This window comes from Pinus tabuliformis, chromosome 3_2 (assembly GCF_031772625.1).
Source record: "Pinus tabuliformis cultivar Carrire ecotype Pingquan chromosome 3_2, CPIR1, whole genome shotgun sequence".
NCBI lineage: Eukaryota > Viridiplantae > Streptophyta > Pinopsida > Pinales > Pinaceae > Pinus > Pinus tabuliformis.
Genome location: NC_142302.1, coordinates 1,015,955,264 through 1,015,967,501, shown reverse-complemented (window position 1 = coordinate 1,015,967,501; position 12,238 = coordinate 1,015,955,264). Strand labels below are relative to the sequence as shown.

The following is a 12,238-nucleotide window of genomic DNA, read 5'->3' as shown; positions in this document are numbered from 1 at the left end:
TAGGGAGGTCGGTCTTGTCCGCAAGAACAACTCATTCCGTGTGCCAAAAGGTAAATCTAGTGATTGATACTTTGACTGGTACTAACTGGGAGCTAGCTAAACCTCGTCTCGTTATACTTCTATTGCTAGCTGTTAGGCTGGTCATCATCCATAGTAATTGGTATGGTCAAAGCTGTAATGCAATAGAAGTTTCCCCGTCAAAGTGGGTCGAACCAAGCTGTGAAACAGTGTATCGTGCAACAAGTGCCAGAGCTAGCAAACCAAGCAGAGCAATAAATAGGTGTAGCCATCTCAAGGTGAAGCTAGTGTCACTGAGACTTATTAACTTATTGAAACTAAAACAATAAATAACTCACCGAATCTAGGTCTTCGACCCTTACAGACACTATCGAAACAATAATGAAAACATCTAAGCCATCAAACCAATCTATCCGTCCAAGCTATCCTTCCTAGCAAGAAATCTCACTGCCTACTAAGACTGATTCACTTAATTGAACCATTCAAGCTATCTAACCCACTACTGTGTCTCGCTAACCCATTGTCCAAGATGAAATGGTCTAACCCGAACTGGTGGCACACGAACAAGCTATTAAGAAAGAACCGTCCAATACCTCGTAGCGCACCTACCCTGTCAAAGTCAAACATCAATGGAACACCATCACTGCTACTGCCACTTTCACTACCCTTTCTAACTCTTACTTACCATAATCGCTACACTCACTGAACTCATATCGCTACCTAATTAAGCTACGTAACGCTCTTACACAAGGTCCATTCCACTTTGCTGTTCAACTATCCTCTGAAAGGACAGCCAGAAGGAAAGCTATTGTCAATTGTGCTCTGGAAGGATTGATTGTGAGACTGCTTAAGCTACCACCTATGGCTAGATTGAATTGAAATGAGTTCTTCCCCTCAATCAAAGAGCTAGAAGGGACTTCAGATTTATTCCCCTCAATCGATCAATCACTCAGGATGTGCAAGCAGGCTCGACCATAAGGGAGAGGACTAAAACTTGTCCGTGATTCCAGTTATGAATGAGATATGTCATTATGCATTCATTCATTATAGACGTAATTACGCTTATGCAGATCATGCATATATTAAATATGTAATTATGATTTTTCTTGATTGCTACAAGAAGGTGGGGCTCGAGGCACTTCGTTAGGCTGTAAAAAGGTGAACCTCCACCATAGTCAAATGGCCAATCTCGGAGGGTGAAGTAATGTGCGAGGAAGGACCCGGTAGGGGGAAGGAAACCGCCATTCTTCTCTTGTTTGCTTGTACTCCGGCCCTTGCCCCTACTCCTTCCCTCCTTTTGTTTATCTGTTTTTACACCCCTCCCTCTCTTGTTAGTCGAGCCATGTTGTAGCATGATGGCGGCCCTCAACTGTCAATAAATCAAATGAATTTGATTGGATCCCGATTAGGAGGTGGGGCAGTATAAGTTCATAGACCAAAAAAATTATTATAGGAGGGGCGAAGAAGCCAATAAACTTAAGCCTAAGACCTATAACTTTCGGCCTTCATCTCCAGAATAAACAAGCATGAGGAAGCAGCTTTAGATAGGAGGTTTTAGACATGAGCCTTTAGATAGAACTTGAACCTACAACCTCTAGCCTTTCACCTTCTGCCTTCAACCTCTAAACAACTAAGCCCAAGCCAGAAGCCATTAGACGGAAGCATCGATATAAGAAAGATTTTTACTTTTCTACAATTAGGCAGATCGCAGTATTAAGCTTAGGCGTGGGTTATATTCAACTAAATTCTAAGCCCATCCCTTCAAAGCAAGTTTCATCTTTTTGGGGGTTGTGCCGATCCCCCACCCAAAGCCTCCTCCAAACACGGTTTGTTGAAATAAAATTTTAGTTTATTGAGGCTACGAGTAATATTCTCTATTTTCCATCTTAGTTTGATCCTTATAATTTGTGATTACCAAACTAACTAGATTTCCCACATTTCATGTGATTTTCCATTCGTCTATGCAATCAGACAGGTCGAAGTATAAGCTTCGGCGATAGAAAAAGTTTGATAGGGATGGTCCCACGGATGGAAAAATGACGTCCCACATATACTGATAGGGATGGTCTCACATCACATGATACCCATTCAATCCATACACCGTGCAATCCATACCCGATAGAGGAGAAAACCCCCTTTGCAATTCATACCCGACAGAGAAGCCATACCCCTGTAGGGGAAACACTTACCGATACGGAACACTGGTTCCTACCTCGAATAGATGCTATGACGAAGCTTACCATTTTGACCATTTGAATAAGATCATAGCCAATAGCTAATCATAAACATATGTGGGTAGAGCCAATTGTCGATGAGAATAGTCAGAAGGGCAGAGCCATAAGGTAATTACCGAGAGCCAGTTGTCATTGCCAAAATAAGAAGACCCCCCATAACATACCCGAGTTACCTTAAACACAGACCCCACCTTATTGTTATGTCTTCTTTAGCACCTCACCTCCGTCCAGTCCTTCTGCATTTTCTTATTTAAGTTACTTATTGGGTGGGGGGGCCCACTCTTTCTCCTAACCTTTGTTTCATATGCCACGGATACTTTTCTTTAGTGGGGCATACCAAGAAGTCAATATGTATGGTTGTAAGTTCCCAAGGGGTAGGTATGATGCATAGGTTGTTACAAAGTCTAGTCCAAAGGAGGGCATAGCGTGTAGGTATGAGTGTACCAGGGCTAGTCCCACCCGGAGGTAAAGTTTCCTAGGCGTAGGTAAAGTTCCCAAGGCATAGGTATGAGGCAGAGATTTCCAAGTACGTAGTTGAATTCTGGAGGTCTCAAGGCCCGCATAGGCTTAAGGGTCTAGGGAGTTTTTGAAGTATAGTTCCAATGATAGCTTTATATACGTGAAGATCCAAAACACAAGAAATTAAGCACCACCCAACTTCCTAACACGACTTTCCTTCTTATTCTTTTTCCACCACCACTCTGGTTTTCTCAACTTTATCAATCTTTGTTTCAATCAAAATTGATCTGTCATTTGGCTACAACTTCCACTATCGGTAACACTGAATGCATGGATGTGTCAATGTTAAGCATCCTGGTACTGGCCCAAAGGTGTTAGCCCCCCTATACAAGGCTGTTTGTAGCGGCAACGAACATCCCATCCAATGGCTAATATAAAGCGGGAATGGTAGGCCATCGAAGTCGATTTGAATTCCCAGGCCATCTGCTCACTTTATTGGATTTCCATTTAGCTCTAGTCAAGTTGAATTGATGGAAATGGGTGAGCACCGCTTATATAATAATGAGCCTTGGAAGCCAAATCAGAGGAGTGGTAATTCAGCCCACACTAGAACCTTGTAGATGGAAGGTAGTGGGTCATCTATCACGTATTAAATACTGGATTCGGTTGAGCAAAGGCGGGAATGGAGCAAGAAAGCGTAATGGGATTGGGATTGAAGAATGTCGAGAAGGTTTTTCCAAATACATGGATGGCTCTCACTCATCTCATGGGGAGATAGCTATGTTCAACAAAGGTGTGTGGCGATGCCGAATGTCCATCTGTTTTGCATCCCAGGTGTTTCGCACTACACCGATAGCTGGCCCCAGGGAGACTCTTGAAACCATGAATTAGGGTTCCCCACCCATACCTGAATTTAGCATTCGGCTACAGGCGAGCCGATAGCCACCGCATAAACGGGAAAGTTGTATTGTTGCCCCTCTAAAATAATAATAACTCCATCGTTTTCCCTATTATTATCTAAGGGCGAGTTTCAAAGTGGTTATCCCACACGTATATATGACCTCCCCACTACTTATAAGGATGTTGCACCAAACATAGGGCCCCTTCAATGGCCTTACCCCAATCTCCCCCTGGAATTCTGGGAAGCCACACCAGACCTTTTTCTTTCTCGTTCGAAGGCAAACTGATCCAACCACTGGGTTTACCCCAATAAAGAAGTCCCCCTCATTCACCCCTACACCACGGACAACAATCAATGTTGGGCACTCTGGCAGCTGAACAGCGCCATGCATTGCCCAATGATCCCGAGCTATGATGAGAAATCGTAAATCCTGTGGAACTAGATTCTAAAAAAATGCTCACTTTTATTTGTGCCAGTTCTAAACATTCAAAGATATACCTATACAAATTTAGGCAACTGAACAGAAGCAAAAATCCATTAGATATTCTTATAAGTTCTATTCTTATAAGTAAGTATGGATAAATTAGATCAGGCCCAGCAGCGACCCGCATTCCTACTCATCCCCACCCTCACGTCGGTAAATGCTACATACAAGGATTATTATCTTGCTTGGAGCATACCTATAAAATTTGGTAAATGCGACATACAAGGCCTTTAGATTCTACCTTAAGGGTCGTACTTATAATAGGTATAGTCTTCCTCTTATAGGTTCGGTCCACCAGAGGAGAGGCCTTATATCTTCTCTATGGATAGAGGGTCTTCTGGGGCTCTAGACCACGAGGAGTGCATGCCAGTGTTCTCTCTCTTCTATTGGTTAATTACTATACACTTATTGGTAAATGTTGCATACAAGATTTTGTAAGGCCGCTCAACCATAAGGATGCGTAAGCATGCTCGACTGTTAAGGAGAGGATGCGGAGCACGCTCGACCAACGCCCCCCACCCAATAAGCATCAAGGAAGGCAGGGTGAGGGTGAGCCTGTCGAACTCTCGACCTATGGGAGAGGAACAAACGCTCGACTAATAAGGAGAGGGCTCTCAATATAAGGAGAGGGAGAGGAGTATTTTCTTTCTTACTATACACTTATGATAAGAATGCAAGCTTACCTCTTCCTGAATGGCTGATGGAGATAGAAGATGGCTATTGAATGGACGCTTAGTTCTTGGTGGGATGGCTCCTCACCCACAGGGTGAAAGGAAGGAGAAAGCCAAATACCCTCCCTCTTATACCAGTTCAGAACAGACCCTTCATCCATCCCTTTCTACCTGTTAAGCAAAGATACTTACCTAGTCCCAAAGGTGAAAGCACAGATAGTCACATTCGTAAGTACAACAATGAAGAAAAAGGACCTTCATGGGCTGATACCACCTCTGTGGGGTTAAAGTGGGGATAAACCGCATTTTCGTGCCAATGATCGATATTCTTATTCGACCGAAGAGAGGAGAGAAGCCAGGTAAGGTCACGTTGCTTAGCTCGGTCTTCCCGTAGTGCCTTAAAGGAGGAAGCCGAACCTAGTCCGTAGGTCATGTTTCGCTATTACCCAATCATACCAGTAAGAAACTACAGATATATCAGGCTGGAGAAGAGCTCCCCGTACGAGTAGGAGGAGGAGGCCAATCCCTGTACGAGTAGTTTGTTGCCGGGCGGGATTACCTCAACCTGTACATTTTCGTGCCGGCTGCATAATAGCTCCCTGTACCAGTATTAGTCCAAACCTTTAGCTCCTAAACACATGCTTGCTTAGATAAATAAGGAAGTAGCCTTACTGACCTATGCTAATACACGGGCTCGTCATACCTCGTACGCTAGTTGTTGGGCTTATAATCTTTTAGTTTCACAGGGGTGCTGCTCCCCTTTTAGTTTCAGGCTCGTAAACCTCCTAAAAGGTGGGCATCCTCCCTACCACGTACGATTACCCTGCCTCACCTACAAGCAAGCAAACCTACCCTACCTCTTGACTGATGAAAATGACTATTACAACTTAAGCCAGCAAGTAAAGTAAGTGGTTCAGGGTGCAGGATGGATGCGAAGCTCTGATGACTAAGGTTCCCTGCCTGCTCCTATTATACTATACTATAGGTATATAATGGAGGGCGACTGTAGGCGGTAAGGAAGCAAGCTATTCCTTCATCTCCCCTCTCCCGCCATTCCAGCCGACATCAGGGAGTTGAGGGAGAGAGCATTCACTCAACAGTAAGGATTTATCGCTCGACCATAAGGGAGAGGGGCGCCATTGATGACTCGCTCGACCGCCAAGAGTAGGGTTTATGGAGAGACGGACGTATTAACCACTTCACTCTTGATAGATATAGGTCTCATCTGCATCGATCTTTCTCATATCATATTACTTGACTCTGTATTAATGAGAATATATCTAATAGACCCAACGAAAATGATTATGAATCATTGGAGGAACTGAAGATCCAATGCTTTGCTTTATGTCCCTAGTCTTTTCTTTTTGATGATACTACTTAAAACAAATAAGAAAGGCGGTTCTTTTCGAAGCTATTCGACGCGGCATTGTAGCATGGATGATAAAACACCAGCTATTTGGAGGGCCACGATTATGCCTATTGTCTCGGACCCACAATGACTATTCTCGGTGAGTGGTGTTGTTAATATGTATATATTGATTGATAGTACGTACGACTGGCTCTCTTTCTTTACGATAGGACTTTTTTATTGCTAATAGCATATAATAGACTCGACCCTTTAGAGAAGAGGGAGATCGAGGGGTGAGTTGTAGAGCCGCTCTATTGACTAGCCAACCACAATTAGGTGAGCGAGGTAGCTGCGCTTTGAAATAGGCGGTGCAAGACCAGACAGATATCACACTTATAAGATTTCCTAGGCAGTACTTATCAAATGCATCATCCCTTCTAGCCTTAAGAGAGGGCTCGGAACTAGGCACTTCAATTTTCCCAAAGATGATGTAACCACCCTCAAATTTTGGCTATACTTATCGTGGCCATACTTATATCTAATCTTATATCTAATCCGTTCTAATCCGTATTGTAATGTGTTTCTAGAACTCATATTTCCTTATTCCTTCCTGCCTGCGGCTGATAAGGTAGCGAGGAGGAACCCGTCATTGTCGAGATTATTCCTGCAATATGAACTAGCCAGCCTAGCCATTGATTGGTCTAGCCAGCCACATCCTGGCCAGTGACTGAAGGCGAATGAATGATCTCCTAGCCAGTGAAATATCTAACCCTGATGGCTGTAAGTAGGTGAGTAGCAATAGTAGGCAGGGTATGGAGAGAATAGGGAAGTAGGTGGTTCCTCCTAATGAGTCCAAAGAATCTACTCTGAAAGGGATTGATGTAATTAGGTGTACTGCGGTTGCTGCTTGTTCTCTTCCTAAATCTACGAACCCCCCCCCCCCCCTAACTAAATAAGTAGAGGTAGCTGGGCGTATGGATGTGCTAGTTTCGATCACAATTTGGCTTTTCGCCTTATCTTGATGAATTCGACCTTGCTTGACCTTTCTCTTCTTGATATCTGGGTGACCCAATGAGATTCAATGGGCATAGGCATGCATTTTCTACTGGTGCTGGGAGTTTTGGTTCTAATGTGGGTGTTTCCCTTATTCGAGATTGGTGTTGAACTTAGTGGGAGTTTTGCTCACACTGTGAGCCCATACGGGGTTGAAGCAAATATCACAGATTTGACCCGCCCCATAGAAGGGAAAATGGAAAGCTGTGAGCCCATACGGGGTTGAAGCGGACCTCATCGACCTTTCCTTAATAATGACCATGCTTCACTTTCTCACTAATTGACATGGAATTTCTTGCTTGCTTGACTTTTATATTAGTAGAGCAAGCTTCCAATTCCTCTCCCCTCGGGGATTGGGGTGGGTGGGAAAATAGTAGTCAAGCCTACTTGCGCATCGTTGGTTGAGCGATTTTCATTCCTCAATTTGAGTGAGTAAGAATAATAGGTAGAAGTAAATGGAGAACTTAATCAATTTATGATGAGATTTAAACACGATGTTTCCTAGGGAGTCGGCATTCGTTATGTGAAAGTTGGGTTACATCGTGGATGTACATAATGAGAGATTTTCTCCCTACTCCTTTTCGAGAGCTCGGGATCACTGCTTTCTTTTTCCTGAGATAGGTAGATCCTTTCACTCCCACTACAACTAGCTTCCCTCTCTTTTTTGCGGATCGCCTGACATGTTTTGCAGTTGCTTCAGCAGCATACTTGGTCGAGTGATGAGCCCCCCTTTCATTTCCTCCAAGCAACCCGCGGAGGCCCCAATTTTTTTATTCCCCTTATCATCCGTCGTGGTTACAGAGGTATTATTGTGGATTGGTGGGGAATGGATGAAATCTTTGTTCTTATCCCTATTTCTTTTCCACTCCAATTGCTCATATTCCTCCGGGATGCTTTGTACAAAGTTCATGGATCTGAAACTCCTGTCCGCAATAACTTGTTTCTCTACGTGATCCCTCTCCATCGTTTTTCCCAAGTGCTTGGGTTTTCTCATCATATTAGAGGTGTTTATTCAAAACTATAGCTCTATGCTCTTCGTAGCACTCCCACTCACTCATCAGTCGCTTCTTCTTTCCTCGTTCCTTCTCTTTTCATTCCTAATAACTCTTTTTACTTATATTTCTTCCCTTCAAATTGCTAGAAGGTCCCCTAATTATTTGGTGGGGGGCCAGTCGAGAGTTCGCTTACTCACGATGGCGACCCCACCAAAATGGTCGAGCAACTCAAGTTCCTCTCCTTAACAGTCGAGCCCTGCCGGACCTATATTTTTGACCCTCAATTCAAAATGATAAAGGTAAGGACCTTACTGGGCAGGACCTTACAGGTTTTACCTTTCATATCTTCCCAAACCTAATTTGAACTAGGGTTGGGATAACCTACACAAATTCCCACCTCTCAGTTAGGCAATAATCTATTTGAAGGATCAGATCCTCTATTAAGGAGTCAGTCCCCTTCCTCGCACCCTCAAGATATGTTCCAGCATTATGGTCACCTACCTACCTGGAAGTAGTGGTTGTGGTGGTATAGCGGTGGCCGGCCTATTCACCCAAAAGAATTTCCCAAAGTCAGTTAGTCGATTCGGGACTGGAGGAGTTAGGTGTTCCACTGGCTGCATTTGACTTTCCTGAACCACACCACCCTTCTTGACCTTCATGTATTTAGATATGTTTTCGAATGGCAAAAAATTGGAAGCTTGCTCTATTCATCAATACAGATTTGGATGGAATTGAAGAGCACCAGTTCATATTCATAATTGCACACACATATCTGGAGTAAAAGGATTCGAAACTTTGCATGTCGGTACCAAAAACTGATGCCTTACCACTTGGCTATACTCCATACGCCTGCCCAAAGGGGAAAGGAAAAGCAGGGTGAGGTAGTGAACTCTCGACCACCGGGAGAGGGCTCGAAGAACAAGCAGATCGGGGAATTACTTGACCGTACCAGGCGTCGGTGCTGGGGAATTATTTGACCGTTATCCCGCCTCTAACTACGATATATAGTGACAGAATTTTACTTACTGACCTGCGATAGTGAAGGTTATCCCCTAATATTGATTCCCTTCAAAGCCTGAGCAGAGCTCACTCAGGACCAGGACCTTCCCTGAGCATAGAAAAGAAGGTGTTACCTTCGCATCCATCAGGTAAGGTCCCTTGCTTGCCCGAGCATAAGGTAAAGAAAAGCATAGCGAGGATGCGCAAGCAGGCTGGACTAATAAGGAGAGGATTTCCCTGAGTTACGATCTAGGACTTACGTACGCATAGCTTAGGTTCGCTCAGGTAAGGTGAGAAGGTAAGGAGGTTTACTCGATTGTCTGCATCGGGCAAGGTCATCCCCTATATTGATTCCCCTCAAAGAGCTCTGGAAGGTAAGTGACCTTACCTGCGCTCTGCGAAGGGTTGGTGATTATACCCTCTAATTTGAACCCGGTAAGTACTGGCCTTACCTACCAGAGCATAGCTCGGGTAAGGATAACCTTACCTCCGTTCCTTCCTTCGCTTCAAAGGAAGCAAGCAAAGGGACGGAGTCACTCACTATTCATATGGTGAGGGATAACGTTCCCTTCGCTATGCTCTCTGAAAGCCTACACAAAGTAACACTGCTCTGCAGGCAGGGGTATAGAAAATAAGCCTGTTTCCTATCCCCTGGAGGGTATAGCTTCCATTTCCTCTCCTGTTGGTCGAGCCTGCTTGCGCACCTCTCCTTAACAGTCGAGCCCTGCCTTCATTTTACTTATTGGGTGGGCCCTCTCAAATAAGTAACTAAAGGTTGGTCGAGCAACTCAAGTTCCTCTCCCTAACAGACGAGTCGATGGTGGCCTTTTAGTTCTTCAAGTTCCTCTCCTTATCAGTCAAGCCCCTCACCCATCGGAATGAGTGAGTGACCTCTAAGTCATATGGGGCCCTCTCCTTGATAGTGGAGTGTGCTTACGCACCCTGTCGGTCCTCTCCATATGGTGGAGCGATGGATTCCTTAATAGTTCTTCTCGTTCCTCTCCCGTTGGTCGAGTCATTAATGTACCTCTCCTTATTAGTTGAGCCCCCGACGGACCTCTCTTTTGGGGCCCCTCCCCCTTCTTTGGTCGGGAGAGTGGGTTCGTAACCTCACCCCCTACCCCAAAAGAGAGTTGCTCGTCTTAGTGACTTATTTGAGAGGGGCCACGTTACCTCTCCCATAGGTCGACAGTTTGACAGGCTCACGATGGGGGCCTTAGCAGACGAGCCCCTATCAGTCCTCACCCTGCCTTCCTTGATGCTTATTGGGTGCCCCTCTCAAATAAGTCACTAAAAAAGTCATGCTTACGCATCCTCTCCTTAACAGTCGAGCCATGCTTCGCATCCTCTCTTTTGGGTCCCCTCCCCCCCCAAGAGAGTTTCTCTTCTCCTCCCACGTTACCTCTCCCATAGGTTGAGAATTCGACAGGCTCACGATGGTAGCCTTAGCAGTCGAGCCCCTGTCGGTCCTCACTCTGCCGGTCCTTGATGCTTATTGGATGGGGGGTGTTGGTCGCTTTGTTCGTTCTTCTCCTATTAGTCAAGTCACTTAACGTACCTCTCGATGGCGGCCCTCACCATATGAATAGTGAGTGACTCCATCCCTTTGGTCGAGCAAGAAATTCCTATCCTCTCTTTGTTTGGAAGTGGGGACTTCTACTGTTACTGTAGGGGAAAGAAAGGAATAGGCTTAGTAGGGCTCGAACCTACAATATCACTGTTATGAGCGGTACGTTTCAACCAATTAAACTATAAGCCCCTACGATTCTCTCTACATGCAATTCACTCACTTTCCCCCCACCTCTTAATCAATCGCAGAAATATGAGGGCCTCCATCTATCTATTTCCTTATCTTTCCAGCCAGAAATTGTTCATCCATCTCCATTTCCCATTCATTCATTTCTTTCCTATTTATTCATTTGAAATGAAAATGATTTTTTAGGTTCTCCTTCCACCCGCTTGCTTACTTACACGACTGACTCTACTTACTCGACTAACTCTACTTACTCTACTTACTCTACTTACTTACTTAAGTGACTTACTTACTTGACTTACTTACTGGCTTTCAATACATGTAGCCTAGCCTGTCTAAGACATTAGTGACTCCTAGCTTTCAATATACCTATGGCCTAGCTTGAAATATGCTACACCTAGCTTGAAATACGTTACGTATTATTTTATTCCCCCTCAATACTTACATACGCATCCATATTTGAGGGAGGTGAGGTTGTTTCTAGCTCACAATAAAGCTAGGGCCCGGAAACTAGTAGTCCGTCCTATCTATCTACCTCTCCAAACACAATATCTTGAGTACCAATTATGGTGACCACATCTGCTGGCATGTGATGTTTGGACATAGAATCGAGTCCTTGTAAATGGGCAGAGCCAGGTGCTCTTATTCTACGACGATAGGGACGATTGCTTCCATTACTGACCAGAAACACACCAAATTCTCCTTTAGGTGCTTCAACTACGGTATGGGTAGAAGAGGCTAGTAAGGAAAAACCTTCTGTATGGGGTTCAAAATGGTGAATTGAGGTAGAGTAGACTGATGATCCCATAGTCATTCAGGCAGGCCGTTCTTTGGACAAGCTTTCTCCTGCTCCCCCAGACCATCTTTCTCTCTCCAAACCTAACGTGATAGTTTCCCATCATAAGGCTCTCTATCTATAGATTGAGCCATTACTAGTTGGACAAGAAGTTGATTCATCTAGACAGAACTCAGTTGACTGAAAGAACCGGTCTGCGAGGGGTTATCCCTTCCCCAGTTATCCTCGCCGGAAGGTTATACCCCTCGCTACTATAGGTCTAACCGAGAGGTATTACTGATGCTGCATAGCGCTTTTTGCTCCAGACCCCTCCCTAGTTCCCATTCTCTCGCTTGTTGAGCGAGATCTGCTACTACATGATATGATCAAAATGGGGCGGGCGCTACTTATAAAGGCAGAACAGAATTTGTGTAGGCGCTATAGATCTATAGTGCATGCACAAATTCTGAACCTCCGCAAATGCATAACCTTACCTTTACGGTCTAATATTACTGACATAGAAAAGTGGGATTCCCGGAATAGCCAGC

At 44.6% G+C, this 12,238-nt stretch overlaps 1 pseudogene; it reads right to left on the bottom strand.

Annotated features, from left to right (window-relative positions):
* Positions 1-7,653: 7,653 nt before the first annotated feature.
* On the bottom strand, positions 7,654-8,165 carry LOC149184034 (small ribosomal subunit protein uS11m-like; annotated as a pseudogene).
* Positions 8,166-12,238: the final 4,073 nt, after the last annotated feature.